Below are 22,549 nucleotides of genomic sequence, written 5' to 3' on the forward strand. Positions count from 1 at the left end.
ATACCAAAATACTTGGCATTTGCATTTAGAATTTAATTTTACATTTTAGGATTAATTAATAGTGAGTTACTTTTAGGAAAATAAAATTAACAAAAATGGTCCTTTTTGCATTTTTTAGTTTTAATCAGTTTAGTTTGCATTTAAAATAGAAAATTAGTGTAATTGAAAATTTGGAAGTATAATTTTAGAATCAATTTGAGTTTTGGTTCTTAATTTAGCATTTAACAAAATCAGAAAATAAAGTACAAAATAACTAAATAAAATACAAAAAGAGGAAGATAAAAAGAAATTGGGAGTAAAAAAAAAGGGAAGAACCTTCCCCAAAATATTTCCCCCCCAAATCATTTCTCCCCACCTAAGACCTTCCCCCCAAAATATTTCCCCACCTAAAACCTTCCCCCCAAAATATTATCTCACATAACACCTTCTCCCCAAATAAAACTCCTCCACACAAGATCCCCCCTTCACATTAAAATCATCACACCCACCCATCTATATAATACACATACACACACATAGAAACAGGGAGGATGGTGAGCAACAACGGATAGAGGGGAGAAGGCAAAGAAATTTTCCATACAAATGCACTGTAATTTCCACTTCAAAATGAGAATTCACTCAAGAATACTTTGAAGGGAAAAGATCAAACCATAGCTTCTGAAGCAGGTCCCCACTGTGGCTCCACCTATTTCGTCGCCAATCACCAAAACCAAATTCTCCACCATCGTCCTTTTGCCGGAACTGATTCACTCACGTACGACACCAGACGGAGTCGATTTGGCGTCTTAGTCGAGCTGAGTTTCAGTCCAAGTTCTCGCTCGTACTTGACAAGTTGTCGCGTTTTAGATCGCTGATGAGGTTCCGGTTTGTTAATTTCGGTGTGTCAGTCTGAGGATTGTTGCTTGGTTTAACCCGATGCATTTGCAATTTTCAGCTTTGAAGCAATAAAGGTCCGATTTTCTTAATCACTCTTATTGATACATTACATGTACTTGGTGTTTAATTTGAGTTTATTTTACACTTATAGCCTAAAGTGACATGTTGTGCAATTGTTGGAATTATTCATCTGTTTGTTGGAATTTTTGTCGATGGATATCTTATTTGTTCTTTGGAAATCATATCTAATGTACAATCAACTGAATGTTGAAGTAATTGTAAGTAAACGGAATTTTCATTATACTTTACGTATTTTGAAACTACAATATATATTATTAGTTGTTGTTCTTCTCCATTTTGAAATGTTACGAGTTGTCTTAGAAATTGTGCTCAAAATTGTAGTAGAATTCCAAAAGTTGTCAAATGACAGTATTAAAGGAGAAAATTTGGCTTCAAATGTTTAGTTTGAATGTTATAAATACTTGTTGCTTCTGGTCAAGTATATTGATTAATCCTCAATGTATTTTCAATTTCTTAATAACTAAAGGTGATAATTTAGTTAGTTTTATTATTAAAATTAGTGCTAAGATCTGTTGCTCCCAGTCACGTGAGCTTTGTTTTTATCTAAGGTTATTAATGTGTTTGGTTGATGATAATCCTTTGCCATATTTAACTCCTTCATTCATGTCATTCACTGTTTGTCTGCTCCCTTATGGCTTAGGAGATGAAGAACATATGAACATCGTAGCCTGCTTTAGGCGCGATTAATTTTAAATTATTGTGGTTATGGGTACGGTTCCCGTGGCATGGTAATGATACGTAAATCTCAATCGAGGCGTGCCATTAGTTGAATTTCCATGATCCTCGCAAATTTGGAAGTGCGTAGTTGCTTTAGGAGCGCTATTAAAAATTATTTTCTTAAATTCGGGTGCGCATTGATGCGACCCAAATCCAAATCTCGATGAAGTCGAAATGTGTTGACAATCACGGGCGCATTGATTGCGACGGGGTTCGAAACGCATTTTCACGACATCGTAATTCATATAAAATAATAATGATAGAAAAGAGGTTCACAAATTAAGACAAGCCTCACCGAACAAAAATAAATAAATGTGGGGCCCTCAATAAATGGTTATTAAAAATGATTAGAATTTGGGAGGGCCATTTAGCGAACTTCACGGCCTTCCCCAAAATAATATTAACTTAGAATCTTCAGGCGCGATTTTAATTAAATTAACTTCTTAAACTCGGGTGCGCATTGATGCGACCCAAATCCAAATCTCGACGAAGTCGAAATGTGTTGACAACCACGAGCGCATTGATTACGACGCGGTTCGAAATGCGTTTTCACGTCGTCGCAATTCTTTTAAAATAAATAATGATAAAAAGCGGTTTACGAATAAAAGACACATAAGCTAGCATGTATTAAAATTAGATAAAATCAAATACAATAGTTGAGCGACCGTGCTAGAACCACGGAACCCGGGAAAGCCTAACGCCTTCTCCTGGGTTAACAGAATTCCTTACTCAGATTTCTGGTTCGCAGATTGTAACAGAGTCATATTTTTCCTCGGTTCGGGATTCAACCGGTGACTTGGGACACCATTAATCTCCCAAGTGGCGACTCTGAATTCTTAATAATTAAATCCCGTTCCGATTGTCCTTTAATTGAAAAAACTCCTTTACGCCCTTGCGGGAGTAGTGACAAAGGAGGTGTGACAGCTCTGGCGACTCTGTTGGGGATCAAACCCAGAATCTCTGGTTCAGGGTTCAGAATTCGAGCTTAGATAAATTGTTGTATTTGATTGTATCTGATTTTCCTATATGTTTTGTGCTGAATGTGCTAAATGTTACCGCTTCGATATTATCTGAACTGTATATAAACTGTGCCGACACCCTTCTCTCTTCACCTCCGGGGATGTGCTTACTGGTTGAGACTCCCTATTCTGTTAGTGTCATACCTTGAAATAAGAAAGAGGCCGGACAAGTTACTAAGCTGGATGGCCTTTTGGTTCCCGTAAAGTTGCCTCCTCCTCGACTCGAGTCGTTCGCTCGGGTACACAGTCTAGAACACCGACCCAGGTTTTGAATATAGAATAACATGACTTCATGCCGGATTCCTAGTAGAAACGATTATTTGCATCATGCTGCATTTGACTTAGGAGACTCAACACAGGGGTTGGGTCCGTCTAGGGCTAGCAACCTAAAATGAAAGGACCATCCTGATGCATCCTACTTGCTCTGTACATATATTTATTTCGAATCTGCATGTTGACCAGTTTCTGAATCTCGGGAATGTTGAAAAATCGAAAAAAGAGAGAAATAACAGAAAAACTAAGTACTGTTGAAACTCTGCCGAAATTTTGAGAAAACGAAAAAAGAAGAAAATAGGAAAAAAGAGTCTTTTATTTTCGGACAGTTGTTTGTTGAAAAAGAAAATGGAAAAGAGTCTTTATTTTAGTTTGGAAAAATAGGTTGTTTTATTGTTTGTTGAAAATAAAAAAAAAGTCGTTATTTTGTCTTGTTTTCAAAAATAGAAAAGGAAAATAGTTTGTCTTGCCATGAAAAATGAAAATAAAAAAGAGTCTTGTTTTAAAATTGTTCGGTTAATTCGCCTGAACTACGCATGGTTTGATTCTCATAGGGCATGAGATACGTAGGCAACCCTCATCGGGTCCAACCTCCCCTTTACAAAAATAGCCCAAAAAATATCAAAATTTTAATTTTTGTCATAAATAAACCAGGTGATGCCGTTTTTGTTAAAAATAGCCACATGTTCCCAAACGGGGTGCCGGAAGGTTGACTTTGCGCAAACAGCCACCTTTGGTCATATTTTGATTCTGACCCCCACAGCTTTAAACTCTTCATCCCCGAGGCGCTGGAAGGTCGTGTTTGCAATACCGGGTCGTTTAATTTAATTTGGAAAAACAAGAAAAAGAGTCAGTGGTCAAGTAAATACCGTTCACATTTTGGGTCAAAATTGGCATATAGGGAAAGAAATCTGTCATTTTTTGGGGTTTGTATTTCTTTTGATTAGAGTATATGGGTCATTTGATTTTCATCATTAAATTGGTCAGTTTTGTTGTTATTATGAAAATGGAAAATTCCAAAAAATATTTTATTGTCGTTTACCTTTTATTTGCAAGAACTACGCACGGTCTGATTCATGAGGGGTCATGATACGTAGGCAATCTCCATAAGATTCGATCGCAACCAAAAAAAAAATGAAAGAAAAATGGAAAAGAAGAATTGAATGAAAAAATGGAAAAGATGTTGTTAATAATGAGGACCGACTCAAACCATTCTAACATGTTTTGTTTTGAATTGTGAAGAAAGTTGAGGTGGTTGGTTTGTGGTAAGCTGGAAACACAAGATTTGAGGAAAAATGATAACTGACATTGAAGCTGTTACGAGTACTCAAGAGACTCAGGGTCAGAGGGTTCAACAAGGGTCTACTGTGGTTGAGGAAAATAGAACACTGAAACAACAAATGACTAAAATGCGCCAAGCCTGGGCCAATGACCAAGGACAACCTTGTCACGAGTCACAATTTGCTACACAACAAGAACAATACCACTATCCCGAGTACCACTCGTACTCGTTTGAGCTTCCTGTAAATATCGAGAAGCCTGCCCGAAAGAGAGTACAAGAAAAAATAACCCAAAGAGTGAAAAAGTTAGAACAACGGTTGAAAAACACGCAAGCAATGACAGGTCAAAGGAGCATTGCCTTCAGAGATCTATGCATGTTCCCCGATGTCCACTTGCCGCCAGATTTCAAGGTTCCCAAATTTGAAAAGTACAATGGACATGGAGACCCCATAGCCCACCTGAAAAGGTATTGCAACCAATTGAGAGGTGTGGGAAGAAATGAAGAATTACTTATAGCTTATTTTGGGGAAAGCCTCTCGGGAGTAGCATCTGAATGGTTTTTGGATCAAGATACATCTTGCTGGTACGTCTGGGATAACATGGCACAGGACTTTGTCAAATAGTTTCAATACAACATCAATATCTCCCCAGACTGCATTTCCCTTTCTAACCTAAAAAAGAAACCAACTGAAAGTTTCAAGGAATATGCCATCAAATGGAGAGAGCAGGCAGCTAGAGCTAAGCCACCCATGGATGACCACGAGTTAATCACTGTCTTTCTACAGGCTCAAGAGCCAGATTATTTTCAATACATGACATCCGCAGTGGGTAAATCTTTCTCGGAAGCAATCAAAATGGGAGAAATGGTGAAGAACGGTCTTAAGACAGGCAGAATTATAAGTCAAACAGCTCTCAAAGCTGCAGCTCAAGCTATCCAAATTGAATCTGGTAACACGAATGAGGGGGATGAAGAAATCATGGTGATATCAGGGTCGAGAAGAGGTCCTAGGAGAATATCCCGAAGGTATGTGCAGCCTCATCAAGTTTTCCATGACCCCCTTAAGCATTACTATCCACCTCCGAACCCCCCATACTCTGTTGATCTTTCCCAGTATGTTGCCCAACCATCAAATCACCCAAGAAAGCGAGCACGAGTATCACAAAATCTCCACCCGCCTCCGCAAAATTTTCAAGTACCTTATAACCCACATCCAAGCCAGGGGTATAGAAAGAAACAAAAGCTGAAAGATAGTTTTACACCAATAGGAGAGTCCTATGCAAGCTTATTTGAGAAGTTAAAACAACATGGCATGATTGCACCCATTCCTCCAAATCAGGTGGACCAACGTGCGAGAAGCTTTGACTCATCTAAAGGTGTGAATACCACTCCAATGCTCTGGGGCACAATGTGGAAAATTGTTAGGATTTGAAAAGATAAATAGAAAAGACGATCCGGGAAAATTTGATTCAAGACAGTGGCACCCAAAATATCACGCTGCATCCCTTACATGAGGAGGCGCACTTGGTGGGGATGATGCCCGGTGACATAGGGTATGAGAATCCTCGTGGGAACTTGTTGACTGAAGTTGAAGATACTGACGTAGATAGTGGTCATGTCAATATGGATGCAAAGCTTAGTGGCTAGGATACCGTGCTTGGTAATTGGAAAGACGCTCCATTCCCAAATTATCCAGGGAGGAGCTTTGGTGGTCCATTTTGCTGTCATTTCTGTTGTCCGGGTTATTTGCAGGGTTGTAATCCGGATATTGTCTTGTGATCAAACCCTCTTATCCTTTCATTTTTGTCTAGCTTGTTTAGTCGTAGTGGTTTGTTTAAGTGTTGTCCATGGATGTTTCATGTTCATTCTAGGGTTGTACTCCAGTTTGTTTGCTTGTTTTGTTATTCGAGTTATTTCATCGTTGTCTAAATGCAAAATTCTGGTCTTTTGTTACTTCCAATGATTGTTCTTCGTTTAGTTCTTTTCTATCCTTTTGTTTTGTCTTTTGTCTAATGTTGGTTCTAGTGCCATGACATGCACGCATAATTCTCAGTCGGATCTTTAAAAGCTATGTTAGTCGGGAAGCAAGGAAACCATTTTTGAAAACGATAAGGGCACTTGAGGGAATAAGAACAGATTGGGACGTTTTGAGATTGTTTGACGCCCGAACCATGTGAAACTGGGGCAGATAGAACATAAAGAAACCCTAAAGGCAAGTTTGCCAAATTGACAGGGGGCTGTTCGTGGTAATGAGAGTGAGGGTGTTGTCCAATGGGGCTTGGTAATTAACAGATGTGAAAGGCGAATGTGTGGATGTGGTTATCAAGTCTAGTACAATTAAGAGATGTTACAAATGTTTTCCTGAGTCTGTTTAATTGTGTAGTTTGCACTTGGCATGTTTTGAAGATTGGAATGACGAAGGCATTTTGTTCTGCTATCTAAACACCTTATCCTTTGTTACCCCTTTGAGCTTTGTTTATTTTCTTTCATACCCCTCTTTCGGAATCAGTAGCAAAGATCAGAAACACGAGCGTGAAAGATAAGCAAAGGAAAAGAAGAAAAAAAAAGAATGAAAAGGGAGAGAAGAAAAATGAAATTGAAAAAAAGAAGAGAAAAGAAAAAAAAAGAGGAAAAAGAAGAAGAAAAACAACAAAACAACAAAAGAGGAAAAGGAAGAAAGAAAAGAAAAGAAAAGAGAAAGAGAAGAGAAAAATCACAACAATAGAGCAATTCATATGTCGTGAACTACGTTTGACATGATCCCGAAAGGGTACGTAGGCAGCCTCTCTGAGGTTCAGTCATACTAAAACAAAAATCCAAAAGTCCCCAAGAAAGAAACTGGGGCAGAAATTGTGGTTGTTGTGATGGATTCCGGAAGTTGTAATTTTAACCCATTTTGAAATTGTTTTGAGCCTTTTATACCCTTTCTTTCTAACCCATCCAAAAGCCTACATTACGGTCCAAAGAAAGACCTTCTGATCAATCTTTGAGAAATGCCAAGTTAAGAAGGTAAGGTAATTCCTGTCAGGGGCAACACTCCGGTCCAAACAAGGAAAATGAAAATGAGAGAATCTTATTGATGAAAATCCTCATGGGTATCGCAATGTGATGAAAGCTGAGAGAAATAAAAAACGAGAGAGTCTTATTGGTGAAAACCTTCACGGGCACCTTGAGGCGACAGTAAGTTGAGAGAAAAAACGAAATAAGAGAGGTTTGATGGTGAAAACCTTTTGGGGCAGTACAAGCCGAATAAGGAATGCGAATCAAATTGGATAAGCGGAGCAATGAAGCCCAGTTTCACGGCAAAAAGGAACAACAAGAGATGAACATCAGATTTGCTTAACAGAATAGGTCGCAGGTGCATGTCAAGGTCATTAGAGTCGGTATCCACATCCGATAGGTTTCTACTGTGTAGTTTTCTTGTTAGGAATCATCTCTTTCTATTGTCCTTTACTCTGTTCCTTTTATTTTGTTTATTTCCCCTTTCTGAGTCTTTTGGTCGTAACAAGTGAGGGATGACTTCAAAAGTTTTCACCAGCTTTCCAATTGCACAAAACGGGGTCACAAGTCAGGAAAAATAACAAGAGCACTGAGCTGGTAATAATCAACATACTTTGGGATCCTTATGAAACACAAAGTTTGGTAGATGTCGGTTCAGGAATAATACAACAGATAGAGGGTATTGGGATTGAATACAAGTGTTTTTAAAAAGAGAAAAAGAGAGGGAAATAGTTTTCAGGAAAGAAACACCAGTTCTAAGAAAAGTAATTTTTGGAGGAATGAAACACTAGTTTATAGGGAAGTTGTTTTTTTTAAGGAGGACAACACCAGTTTTTAGGGAAGCAGTTCTGAAGGAAGATAATTCAAGTTAGTGGGTAGGTAAAACAAATTTCGAAGGAAAATGGTTAAAATATAAAAATCTTAGGCTGTTGAATTTTTCACCTAAGATAAAGAAATCTTAGTCTGTTGAATCTTTCACCTAAGATAAAGAAATCTTAGTCTGTTGAATCTTTCACCTAAGATAAAAATCTTAGTTTGATGAATCTTTCACCTAAGATAAAGGTAGAAGTTGGAAAAACGAAAGGAAGGCATAATTTGGAAAAAGATGAAGGCAGAATTTGAGGAGAAAGAAAGGAAGGCATAATTTAAAGAAGGGGAAGGCAGAAGTCGAAAAAAAAGAAAAAAGAAAGGAAGGCATAATTTGGGAACAAGAAAGGAAGGCAGAATTTGAAAAGAATGGAAGTTGGAATTTGGAAAATTAAGAAAGTCGGGATCACAAAAATGGACCTAGTCTGATGAATTATCTCCTAGAGTCAAAATCGCAGTCCGATGAATCTTCCTCCTGAGATCACACAAAAATGGACCTAGTCTGATGAATTATCTCCTAGAGTCACAATCTTAGTCTATTGAATCTTTCTCCTAAGATGAAAATCTTAGTCTGATGAATTTTTCACCTAAGTTAAAGATAAAAATCTTAGTCTGTTGAATCTTTCTCCTAAGATGAAAATCTTAGTCTCATGAATTTTTTACCTAAGATAAAGATAAAAATCTTAGTCTGTTGAATCTTTCTCCTAATATAAAAATCTTAGTCTGATGAATTTTTCACCTAATATAAAGACAAAATCTTAGTCTGATGAATTTTTCACCTAAGATAAAGACAAAAATCTTAGTCTGATGAATTGTTTACCTAAGATAAAAGATAAAAATCTTAGTCTGTTGAATCTTTCTCCTAAGATGGAAAGCTTAGTCTGATGAATTTTTCACCTAAGATAAAGATAAATCTTAGTTAGTCGAATCTTTCACTAAGATGAAAATCTTAGTCTGATGAATTTTTCACCTAAGATAAATTTTAAATTTTAAGATACATTGCAGTCTTTAAATTTTTAAAAGTTGCATTTCCGTCTTATCACAATTCAAGTTTTAGTTCTTATTAGTATGTGGTAACAAACAACCAGTTTTCCACACTGGGGCAGAAAGTTTTCTTTGTTTTGTCTATTTTTGTGAAGTCAGGAGCCCGCCTGGATAATAGAGGAATACATTCATATTCAAATTCAACAATCAGGAGCCCGCCTTAAGAACAGAGGTGATACAATTCAAATTTTAGTTTTCAATCGATTTTTTGTCTTTTGAAGTCAGGAGCCCGCCTAAAGAACAGAGGCATACAATTCAAGTTTCGGAAGTCAGGAGCCCGCCTGTATAACAGAGGTATTTCAAGTTAAGTTTTACTCAAATTCTTATTAATTTCCAGTAACATGTACCCAGTTTCCAAACTGGGGCAGAAAGTTTTATTTGTTTTGTCGATTTTTATGAAATCAGGAGCCCACCTGGATAACAGAGGAATACATTCAAATTCAAAATTCAGAAGTCAGGAGCCCGCCTGAAGAACAGAGGAATACATTCAAGTTCAAATACATTCAAGTTTAATAGTTTGAAGAAGGGAAAACATCTCAGTTTACAATTCAAAACGGCAACAATGGATTTCACCTGGGGAGCAAGGGAAGACAACTCAAGTTTCAAGGGAAATCAGTGTCGACGGAAGACAACTCAAGTTTCAAGGGAAAATAGTTCAAGGTGCCAAGAAGGTTTGACCTCGAGGCACACGATTCGAGATGGCAGAAAAAATGAGTCTCAATCCAAAATAAAGGAAAGAAGAAAAAGAACAAAAAAAGTGAGCTCTAACGTTCAGAAGCAGGAAAAAATGTGAACTGCTCAAGACGTGGTTGAAGTCATGAGCACTACATGTCCGGTCTTGACCCTAGAACAAGATTGAACCAACACCTGCAGCCAACAAGAATCAAGATTCAGATCAGGGTCTACATGAAGCACCAACCAAGACTCAAGATCAAGCTTCAGAAGACTCATAGATAGGAATCTTGTAACTCGTAGCTGATAGGCTTAGTTAGTGTTTTTTAATTTTGACTTTGATATAATAACGGGACAGCGGACCGGAGCCTCGGACGGAACCTCGACTCTCAACCTCGGTACTCCATCACCTCGTTCACTTCTGAACTACACATGACCTGATTCCTTTATAGTCAAGGATATGTAGGCAACCTTTGAAGCAAGGTTCGGTCAGACTGTTTTTCAAAAATGCTTCTCATGGAATTTTAAACGGGCAAAAATCCCTCACAGTGCTTACTTTATCTTTGCACGAAAACTCTTTGTGTTTCCGAGCAAAGAGGGGCAGCTGTAAGCATGTGATTTTTGCCCTACATGAAGATAACTCCAAAAAATAAGTCTAAATAATTTTTATTTGATTTTTTTAAGATTTTTTTTTAGATGCATTTCATGCATTTTAATATTTCAAAATCAAAATAATAAATACCAAAATACTTGGCATTTGCATTTAGAATTTAATTTTACATTTTAGGATTAATTAATAATGAGTTACTTTTAGGAAAATGAAAATAACAAAAATGGTCCTTTTTGCATTTTTTAGTTTTAATCTGTTTAGTTTGCATTTAAAATAGGGAATTAGTATAATAGGAAATTTGGAAGTATAATTTTAGAATCAATTTGTGTTTTGGTTCTTAATTTAGCATTTAACAAAATCAGAAAATAAAGTACAAAATAACTAAATAAAATACAAAAAGAGGAAGATAAAAAGAAATTAGGAGTAAAAAAAAATGGGAAGAACCTTCCCCAAAATATTTTCCCCCCAAATCATTTCTCCCCACCTAAGACCTTCTCCCCAAAATATTTCCCCACCTAAAACCTTCCCCCCAAAATATTACTTCACATAACACCTTCTCCCCAAATAAAACTCCCTCACACAAGACCCCCCCCCCCCCCCTTCACATTAAAATCATCACACCCACCCATTTATATAATACACACACACACATAGAAACAGGGAGGATGGTGAGCAACAACGGATAAAGGGGAGAAGGCAAAGAAATTTTCCATACAAATGCACTGTAATTTCCACTTCAAAATGAGAATTCACTCAAGAATACTTTGAAGGGAAAAGATCAAACCATAGCTTCTGAAGCAGGTCCCCACTGTGGCTCCACCTATTTCGTCGTCAATCACCAAAACCAAATTCACCACCGTCGTCCTTTTGCCGGAACTGATTCACTCACGTACGATTCCAGACGGAGTCGATTTGGCGTCTTAGTCGAGATGAGTTTCAGTCCAAGTTTTCGCTCGTACTTGACAAGTTGTCGCGTTTTGGATCGCTGACGAGGTTCCGGTTTGCTAATTTCGGTGTGTCAGTCTGAGGATTATTGCTTGGTTTAACACGATTGATTTGCAATTTTTAGCTTTGAAGCAATAAAGGTCCGATTTTCTTAATCACTCTTATTGATACATTACATGTACTTGGTGTTTAATTTGAGTTTATTTTACATTTGTAGCCTAAAGTGACATGTTGTGTAATTGTTGGAATTATTCATCTGTTTGTTGGAATTTTTGTCGATGGATATCTTATCAGTTCTTTGGAAATCATAGCTAATGTACAACCAACTTAATGTTGAAGTAATTGTAAGTAAACGGAATTTTCATTATACTTTACGTATTTTGAAACTACAATATATATTATTAGTTGTTGTTCTTCTCCATTTTGAAATGTTACGAGTTGTCTTAGAAATTTGTGCTCAAAATTGTAGTAGAATTCCAAAAGTTGTCAAATGACAGTATTAAAGGAGCACATTTGGCTTCAAATGTTTAGTTTGAATGTTATAAATACTTGTTGCTTCCGGTCAAGTACATTGATTAATCCTCAATGTATTTTCAATTTCTTAATAACTAAAGGTGATAATTTAGTTAGTTTTATTATTAAAATTAGTGCTAAGATCTGTTGCTCCCAGTCACGTGAGCTTTGTTTTTATATAAGGTTATTAATGTGTTTGGTTGATGATAATCCTTCGCCGTATTTAACTCCTTCATTCATGTCATTCACTGTTTGTCCGCTCCCTTATGGCTTAGGATATGAAGAACATATGAACATCATAGCCTGCTTTAGGCGCGATTAATTTTAAATTATTGTGGTCATGGGTACGGTTCCCGTGGCATGGTCATGATACGTAAATCTCAATCGAGGCGTGCCATTAGTTGAATTTCCATGGCCCTCAAAAATTTGGAAGTGCGTAGTTGCTTTAGGAGCGCTATTAAAAATTATTTTCTTAAATTCGGGTGCGCATTGATGCAACCCAAATCCAAATCTCGATGAAGTCGAAATGTGTTGACAATCACGGGCGCATTGATTGCGACGGGGTTCGAAATGCGTTTTCACGACATCGTAATTCTTATAAAATAAATAATGATAGAAAAGAGGTTCACAAATTGAGACAAGCCTCACCGAACCAAAATAAATAAATGTGGGGCCCTCAATAAATGGTTATTAAAAATGATTAGAATTTGGGAGGGCCATTTAGCGAACTTCACGGCCTTCCCCAAAATAATATTACGTTAGAATCTTTAGGCGCGATTTTAATTAAATTACCTTCTTAAACTTGGGTGCGCATTGATGCGACCGAAATCCAAATCTCGACGAAGTCGAAATGTGTTGACAACCACGAGTGCATTGATTGCGACGCGGTTCGAAAGGTGTTTTCATGTCGTCGCAATTCTTTTAAAAAAAATAATGATAAAAAGCGGTTTACAATAAAAGGCACATAAGCTAGAATGTATTAAAATTAGATAAAATCAAATACAATAGTTGAGCGATCGTGCTAGAACCACGGAACCCGGGAATGCCTAACACCTTTTCCCGGGTTAACAGAATTCCTTACTCGGATTTCTGGTTCACAGATTGTAACAGAGTCATATTTTTTCTCGGTTCGGGATTCAACCGGTGACTTAGGACACCATTAATCTCCCAAGTGGCGACTCTGAATTCTTAATAATTAAATCACGTTCCGATTGTCCTTTAATTGGAAAACCTCCTTTACGCCCTTGCGGGAGTAGTGAAAAAGGAGGTGTGACAGCTCTGGTGGCTCTGCTGGGGATCAAACCCAGAATCTCTGGTTCAGGGTTCAGAATTCGAGCTTAGATAAATTGTTGTATTTGGTTGTATCTGATTTTCCTACATTTTTTGTGCTGAATGTGCTAAATGTTACCGCTTCGATATTATCTGAACTGTATATAAACTGTGCCGACACCCTTCTCTCTTCACCTCCGGGGATGTGCTTACTGGTTGAGACTCTCTATTCTGTTAGTATCATACCTTGAAATAAGAAAGAGGCCGGACAAGTTACTAAGCCGGATGGCCTTTTGGTTCCCGGAAAGTTGCCCCCTCCTCGACTCGAGTTGTCCGCTCGGGTACACAGTCTAGAACACTGGCCCAGGTTTTGAATATAGAATAACGTGACTTCATGCCGGGTTCGTAGTAGGAACGATTATTTGCATCATGCTGCATTTGACTTAGGGGACTCAACACATGGGTTGAGTCCGTCTAGGGCTAGCAACCTGAAATGAAAGGACCCTCCTGATGCATCCTACTTGCTCTGTACATATATTTGTTTCGAACCTGCATGTTGACCGATTTTTGAATCTCGGGAATGTTGAAAAATCGAAAAAAGAAGAGAGAAATAACATAAAAACCACTCGTACTCGTTTGAGCTTCCTGTAAACATCGAGAAGCCTGCCCGAAAGAGAGTACAAGAAGAAATAACCCAAAGAGTGAAAAGGTTAAAACAACGGTTGAAAAACACGCAAGCAATGGCAGGTCAAAAGAGCGTTGCCTTCAGAGATCTATGCATGTTCCCCGATGTCCACTTTCCGCCTGGTTTCAAGGTTCCCAAATTTGAAAAGTACAATGGACATGGAGACTCCATAGCCCACCTGAAAAGGTATTGCAACCAATTGAGAGGTGTGGGAAGAAATGAAGAATTACTTATAGCTTATTTTGGGGAAAGCCTCTCGGGAGTAGCATCTGAATATTTTTTGGATCAAGATACATCTTGTTGGTACGTCTGGGATGACATGGCATGGGCCTTTGTCAAACAGTTTCAATACAACATCGACATCGCCCCAAACCGCATTTCCCTTTCTAACCTAAAAAAGAAACCAACTGAAAGTTTCAAGGAATATGCCATCAAATGGAGAGAGCAGGCAGCTAGAGCTAAGCCACCCATGGATGACCACGAGTTAATCATTGTCTTTCTACAGGCTCAAGAGCCAGATTATTTTCAATACATGACATCCGCAGTCTGTAAATCCTTCCCGGAAGCAATCAAAATGGGAGAAATGGTGGAGAACGGTCTTAAGACAGGCAGAATTATAAGTCAAACAGCTTTCAAAGCTGCAACTCAAGCTATCCAAATTGAATCTGGTAACACGAATGATGGGATGAAGAAATCATGGTGATATCAGGGTCGAGAAGAGGTCCTAGGAGAACATCCCGAAGGTATGTGCAGCCTCATCAAGTTTTCCATGACCCCCTTAAGCATTACTATCCACTTCCGAACCCCCCATACTTTGTTGATCCTTCCCAGTATGTTGCCCAGCCATCAAATCACCCAAGAAAGCGAGCACGAGTATCACAAAATCTCCACCCGCCTCCGCAAAATTTTCAAGTACCTTATAACCCACATCCAAGCCAGGGGTATAGAAAGAAACAAAAGCTGAAAGATAGTTTTACACCAATAGGAGAGTCCTATGCAAGCTTATTTGAGAAGTTAAAACAACATGGCATGATTGCACCCATTCCTCCAAATCAGGTGGATCGACGTGCGAGAAGCTTTGACTCATCTAAAAGGTGTGAATACCACTCCAATGCTCTAGGGAACAATGTGGAAAATTGTCGGGATTTGAAAAGAGACATAGAAAGGATGATCTGGGAAAATTTGATTCAAGACAGTGGCATCCAGAATATCACGCTGCATCCCTTACATGAGGAGGCACACTTGGTGGGGATGATGCCCGGTGACATAAGGTATGAGAATCCTCGTGGTAACTTGTTGATTGAAGTTGAAGATACTGACGCAGATAGTGGTCATGGCAATATGGATGCAAAACTTAGTGGCTAGGATGCCGTGCTTGGTAATAGGAAAGACGGTCCATTCCCAAGTCAGCCGGGGAGGAGCTTTGGTGGTCCATTTTGCTGTCATTTCTGTTGTCTGGGTTATTTGCAGGGTTGTCATCCGGATATTGTCTTGTGATCAAACCCTCTTATCCTTTCATTTTTGTCTAGCTTGTTTAGTCGTAGTGGTTCGTTTAAGTGTTGTCCATGGATGTTTCAGGTTCATTCTAGAGTTGTACTCCAGTTTGTTTGCTTGTTTTGTTATTCCAGTTATTTCATCGTTGTCTAAATGCAAAATTCCGGTCTTTTGTTACTTCCAATGATTGTTCTTCGTTTAGTTCTTTTCTATCCTTTTGTTTTGTCTTTTGTCTAATGCTGGTTCTAGTGCCATGACATGCACGCATAATTCTCAGTCGGATCTTTAAAAGCTATGTTAGTCGGGAAGCAAGGAAACCATTTTTGAAAACGATAAGGGCACTTGAGGGAATAAGAACAGATTGGGACATTTTGAGATTGTTTGACGCCCGAACCATGTGAAACTGAGGCAGATAGAACATAAAGAAACCCTAAAGGCAAGTTTGCCAAATTGACAAGGGGATGTTCGTGGTAATGAGAGTGAGGGTGTTGTCCAATGAGGCTTGGTAATTAACATATGTGAAAGGCGAATGTGTGGATATGGTTATCAAGTCTAGTACAATTAAGAGATGTTAAAATGTTTTCCTAGGTCTGTTTAATATTTTAGTTTGCACTTGGCATGTTTTGAAGATTGGAATGACGAAGACATTTTGTTCTGCTATCTAAACACCTTATCCTTCGTTACCCCTCTGAGCTTTGTTTATTTTCTTTCATACCCCTCTTTCGGAATCAGTGGCAAAGATCAGAAACACAAGCGTGAAAGATAAGCAAAGGAAAAGAAAAAAAAAGAATGAAAAGGGAGAGAAGAAAAATGAAATTGAAAAAAAGAAGAGAAAAGAAAAAAAAAGAGGAAAAAGAAGAAGAAAAACAACAAAACAACAAAAGAGGAAAAGGAAGAAAGAAAAGAAAAGAAAAGAGAAAGAGAAGAGAAAAATCACAACAATAGAGCAATTGCTATGTCGTGAACTACATTTGACTTGATCCCGAAAGGGTACGTAGGCAGCCTCTCTGAGGTTCAGTCATACCAAAACAAAAATCCAAAAGTCCCCAAGCAAGAAACTGGGGCAGAAATTGTGGTTGTTGTGAGAAGTTGGATTCCGAAAGTTGTAATTTTAACCCATTTTGAAATTGTTTTGAGCCTTTTATACCCTTTCTTTCTAACCCATCCAAAAACCTACATTACGGTCCAAAGAAAGACCTTCTAATTAGTCTTTGAGAAATGCCAAGTCAAGCAGGTAAGGTAATTCCTGTCAGGGGCAACACTCCGGTCCAAACAAGGAAAATGAAAATGATAGAATCTTATTGATGAAAATCCTCATGGGTATCGTAAGGTGATGAAAGGTGAGAGAAATAAAAAATGAGAGAGTCTTATTGGTGAAAACCTTCACGGGCACCTTGAGGCGACAGTAAGTTGAGAGAAAGAACGAAATAAGAGAGGTTTGATGGTGAAAACCCTTTGGGGCAGTACAAGCCGAATAAGGAATGCGAATCAAATTGGATAAGCGGAGAAATGAAGCCCAGTTTCACGGCAAAAAGGAACAACAAGAGATGAACATCATATTTGCTTAACAGAATAGGTCGCAGGTGCATGTCAAGGTCATTAGAGTCGGCATCCACATCCGATAGGTTTCTACTGTGTAGTTTTCTTGTTAGGAATCATCTCTTTCTATTGTCCTTTACTCTGTTCCTTTTGTTTTGTTTATTTCCCCTTTCTGAGTCTTTTGGTCGTAACAAGTGAGGAATGACTTCAAAATTTTCCACCAGCTTTCCAATTGCACAAAACGGGGTCACAAGTCAGGAAAAATAGCAAGAGCACTGAGCTGGTAATAATCAACATACTTTGGGATCCTTATGAAACACAAAGTTTGGTAGATGTCGGTTCAGGAATAATGCAACAGATAGAGGGTATTGGGATTGAACGGGGAAAAAGGGTATTTCAGTGATACAGATGACGGGGAAAGTGGTTAATCGGTAAACATGCAAGACCTTCAAGAAGAATCAGTTGTCACAGAAAACATATGGGGTTAGATAAGATGACTAGAAGTAATAATTGAGAGATAGTCATCAAGAAGGACGGAAGTTATCAACCAAGTTTCAAAGATGGTTGGACAACGTAAATCATGGAAGGGAGAAAAGGAAAGCCATCCCAGCGGGAGTACCACAACCAACAACCGCACTTTTAAACTCACAGAATTTTCTTTGATTTGAAACAGGGGCATGGAAATGTTATTTATGACAGAAAGATATGCTACAGGAGGATTATCAAACTGGGGCAGAAAATTTTCTTGAAGTCGGGTACCCTTCTGAAGAACATGAAGGTCAATACAAGTGTTTTTAAAAAGAGAGAAATAGTTTTCAGGAAAGAAACACCAGTTCTAAGAAAAGTAATTTTTGGAGGAATGAAACACCAGTTTTTAGGGAAGTGGTTTTTTTTTGAAGGAGGACAACACCAGTTTTTAGGGAAGCAGTTATGAAGGAAGATAATTCAAGTTAGTGGGTAGGTAAAACAAATTTCGAAGGAAAATGGTTAAAAGATAAAAATCTTAGTATTTCGAATTTTTCACCTAAGATAAAGAAATCTTAGTCTGTTGAATCTTTCACCTAAGATAAAGAAATCTTAGTCTTTTGAATCTATCACCTAAGATAAAAATCTTAGTCTGATGAATCTTTCACCTAAGATAAAGGCAAAAGTTGGAAAAACGAAAGGAAGGCATAATTTGGAAAACGATGAAGGCAGAATTTGAGGAGAAAGAAAGGAAGGCATAATTTAAAGAAGGGGAAGGCAAAAGTCGAAAAAAAAAGAAAAAAGAAAGGAAGGCATAATTTGGGAACAAGAAAGGAAGGCAGAATTTGAAAAGAATGGAAGTTGGAATTTGGAAAATTAAGAAAGTCGGGATCACAAAAATGGACCTAGTCTGATGAATTATCTCCTAGAGTCAAAATCGCAGTCCGATGAATCTTCCTCCTGAGATCACACAAAAATGGACCTAGTCTGATGAATTATCTCCTAGAGTCACAATCTTAGTCTGTTGAATCTTTCTCCTAAGATGAAAATCTTAGTCTGATGAATTTTTCACCAAAGGTAAAGATAAAAATCTTAGTCTGTTGAATCTTTCTCCTAGATGAAAATCTTAGTCTGATGAATTTTTCACCTAAGATAAAGATAAAAATCTTAGTCTGTTGAATCTTTCTCCTAAGATAAAAATCTTAGTCTGATGAATTTTTCACCTAATATAAAGACAAAATCTTAGTATGATGAATTTTTCACCTAATATAAAGACAAAAATCTTAGTCTGTCGAATCTTTCACTAAGATGAAAATCTTAGTCTGATGAATTTTTCACCTAAGATAAAAGATAAAAATCTTAGTCTGTTGAAACTTTCTCCTAAGATGGAAAGCTTAGTCTGATGAATTTTTCACCTAAGATAAAGATAAATCTTAGTTAGTCGAATCTTTCACTAAGATGAAAATCTTAGTCTAATGAATTTTTCACCTAAGATAAATTTTTAATTTTAAGATACATTGCAGTCTTTAAATTTTTAAAAGTTGCATTTCCGTCTTATCACAATTCAAGTTTTAGTTCTTATTAGTATGTGGTAAAAAACAACCAGTTTTCCAAACTGGGGCAGAAAGTTTTCTTTGTTTTGTCTATTTTTGTGAGGTCAGGAGCCCGTCTGGATAATAGAGGAATACATTCAATTTCAAATTCAGCAATCAGGAGCCCGCCTGAAAACAAAGGTGATAGAATTCAAATTTTAGTTTTCAATCGATTTTTTGTCTTTTGAAGTCAGGAGCCCTCCTGAAGAACAGAGGCATAAAATTCAAGTTTCAGAAGTCAGGAGCCCGCCTGTATAACAGAGGTATTACAAGTTAAGTTTTACTCAAATTCTTATTAATATCTAGTAAAATGTACCCAGTTTCCAAACTGGGGCAGAAAGTTTTCTTTGTTTTGTCTATTTTTATGAAGTCAGGAGCCCACCTGGATAACAGAGGAATACATTCAAATTCAAAATTCAGAAGTCAGGAGCCCGCCTGAAGAACAGAGGAATACATTCAAGTTCAAATACATTCAAGTTTAGCAGTTTGAAGAAGGGAAAACATCTCAGTTTACAATTCAAAATGGCAACAATGGATTTCACCTGGGGAGCAAGGGAAGACAACTCAAGTTTCAAGGGAAATCAGTGTCGACGGAAGACAACTCAAGTTTCAAGGGAAAATGGTTCAAGGTGCCGAGCAGGTTTGACCTCGAGGCACACGATTCGAGATGGCAGAAAAAATGAGTCTCAATCCAAAATAAAGGAAAGAAGAAAAAGAACAAAAAAAGTGAGCTCTAACGTTCAGAAGCAGGAAAAAATGTGAACTGCTCAAGACGTGGTTGAAGTCATAAGCACTACATGTCCGGTCTTGACCCAGAAGAAGATTGAACCAACACATGCGGCCAACAAGAATCAAGATACAGATCAGGGTCCGCATGAAGCACCAACCAAGACTCAAGATCAAGCTTCAGAAGACTCATAGATAGGAATCTTGTAACTCGTAGCTGATAGGCTTAGTGAGTCTTTTTCAATTTTGACTTTGGTATAATAACGGGACAGCAGACCGGAGCCTCGGATTTTTGCCCTACATGAAGATAACTCCTAAAAATAAGTCTAAATAATTTTTATTTGATTTTTTTTAGGAATTTTTTTCTTTTTTAGTTGCATTTCATGCATTTTAATATCAAAATCAAAATATTAAATACCAAAAAACTTGGCATTTGCATTTAGAATTTAATTTTACATTTTAGGATTAATTAATAGTGAGTTATTTTTAGGAAAATGAAAATAACAAAAATGGTCTTTTTTGCATTTTTTAGTTTTAATCAGTTTAGTTTGCATTTAAAATAGAAAATTAGTGTAATTGAAAATTTGGAAGTATAATTTTAGAATCAATTTGAGTTTTGGTTCTTAATTTAGCATTTAACAAAATCAGAAAATAAAGTACAAAATAACTAAATAAAATACAAAAAGAGGAAGATAAAAAGAAATTGGGAGTAAAAAAAAAAGGGAAGAACCTTCCCCAAATCATTTCTCCCCACCTAAGACCTTCCCCCCAAAATATTTCCCCACCTAAAACCTTCCCCCCAAAATATTACCTCACATAACACCTTCTCCCCAAATAAAACTCCCCCACACAAGACCCCCCCTTCACATTAAAATCATCACACCTACCCATCTATATAATACACACACACATAGAAACAGGGAGGATAGTGAGCAACAACGGATAAAGGGGAGAAGGCAAAGAAATTTTCCATACAAATGCACTGTAATTTCCACTTCAAAATGAGAATTCACTCAAGAATACTTTGAAGGGAAAAGATCAAACCATAGCTTCTAAAGCAGGTCCCCACTGTGGCTCCACCTATTTCGTCGTCAATCACCAAAACCAAATTCACCACCGTCGTCCTTTTGCCGGAACTGATTCACTCACTTACGACACCAGACGGAGTATTTGGCGTCTTAGTCGATCTGAGTTTCAGTCCAAGTTCTCGCTCGTACTTGACAAGTTGTCGCGTTTTGGATCGCCGACAAGGTTCCGGTTTGTTAATTTCGGTGTGTCAGTATGAGGATTGTTGCTTGGTTTAACCCGATTGATTTGCAATTTTCAGCTTTGAAGCAATAAAGGTCCGATTTTCTTAATCACTCTTATTGATATATTACATGTACTTGGTGTTTAATTTGAGTTTATTTTACACTTGTAGCCTAAAGTGACATGTTGTGCAATTGTTGGAATTATTCATCTGTTTGTTGGAATTTTTGTCGATGGATATCTTATTTGTTCTTTGGAAATCATATCTAATGTACAATCAATTGAATGTTGAAGTAATTGTAAGTAAACGGAATTTTCATTATACTTTACGTATTTTGAAACTACAATATATATTATTAGTTGTTGTTCTTCTCCATTTTGAAATGTTACGAGTTGTCTTAGAAATTGTGCTCAAAATTGTAGTAGAATTCCAAAAGTTGTCAAATGACAGTATTAAAGGAGCAAATTTGGCTTCAAATGTTTAGTTTGAATGTTATAAATACTTGTTGCTTTTGGTCAAGTATATTGATTAATCCTCAATGTATTTTCAATTTCTTAATAATTAAAGGTGATAATTTAGTTAGTTTTATTATTAAAATTAGTGCTAAGATCTGTTGCTCCCAGTCACGTGAGCTTTGTTTTTATCTATGGTTATTAATGTGTTTGGTTGATGATAATCCTTCGCCGTATTTAACTCCTTCATTCATGTCATTCACTGTTTGTCCGCTCCCTTATAGCTTAGGAGATGAAGAACATATGAACATCGTAGCCTGCTTTTGGCGCGATTAATTTTAAATTATTGTGGTCATGGGTACGGCTCCCGTGGCATGGTCATGATACGTAAATCTCAATCGAGGCGTGCCATTAGTTGAATTTCCATGACCCTCGCAAATTTGGAAGTGCGTAGTTGCTTTAGGAGCTCTATTAAAAATTATTTTCTTAAATTCGGGTGCGTATTGATGCGACCCAAATCCAAATCTCGATGAAGTCAAAATGTGTTGACAATCACGGGCGCATTGATTGCGACGGGGTTCGAAACGCGTTTTCACGACATCGTAATTCTTATAAAATAAATAATGATAGAAAAGAGGTTCACAAATTGAGACAAGCCTCACCGAACAAAAATAAATAAATGTGGGGCCCTCAATAAATGGTTATTAAAAATGATTAGAATTTGGGAGGGCCATTTAGCGAACTTTACGGCCTTCCCCAAAATAAAATTAAGTTAGAATCTTTAGGCGCAATTTTAATTAAATTACCTTCTTAAACTCGGGTGCGCATTGATGCTACCCAAATCCAAATCTCGACGAAGTCGAAATATGTTGACAACCACGAGTGCATTGATTGCGACGCGGTTCGAAATGCATTTTCACGTCGTCGCAATTCTTTTAAAATAAATAATGATAAAAAGCGGTTTACGAATAAAAGGCACATAAGCTAGCATGTATTAAAATTAGATAAGATCAAATACGATAGTTGAGCGACCGTTCTAGAAGCATGGAACCCGGGAATGCCTAACACCTTCTCCCGGGTTAACAGAATTCCTTACTCGGATTTCTTGTTTGCAGATTGTAACAGAGTCATATTTTTCCTCGGTTCGGGATTCAACCGGTGACTTGGGACACCATTAATCTC

At 37.5% G+C, this 22,549-nt stretch overlaps 1 long non-coding RNA gene across 3 annotated transcripts; it reads left to right on the plus strand.

Moving 5' to 3' along the window:
* Positions 1 to 200: 200 nt before the first annotated feature.
* On the plus strand, positions 201 to 20,080 carry LOC142175448 (uncharacterized). 3 transcript variants are annotated; one of them, XR_012704506.1, is made up of 3 exons: positions 413 to 9,450; positions 9,562 to 19,203; positions 19,315 to 20,080. It is a non-coding gene; the product is annotated as an uncharacterized LOC142175448 (long non-coding RNA). The 3 variants fall into 3 exon arrangements; XR_012704507.1 differs by having other exon boundaries at positions 431 to 9,450; positions 9,562 to 11,523; positions 19,131 to 20,001; XR_012704505.1 differs by lacking the exon at positions 19,315 to 20,080 and having other exon boundaries at positions 201 to 9,450; positions 9,562 to 11,662.
* Positions 20,081 to 22,549: the final 2,469 nt, after the last annotated feature.

The sequence above is a fragment of the Nicotiana tabacum genome, chromosome 21 (assembly GCF_000715075.1).
Source record: "Nicotiana tabacum cultivar K326 chromosome 21, ASM71507v2, whole genome shotgun sequence".
Taxonomy (NCBI): Eukaryota; Viridiplantae; Streptophyta; class Magnoliopsida; order Solanales; family Solanaceae; genus Nicotiana; species Nicotiana tabacum.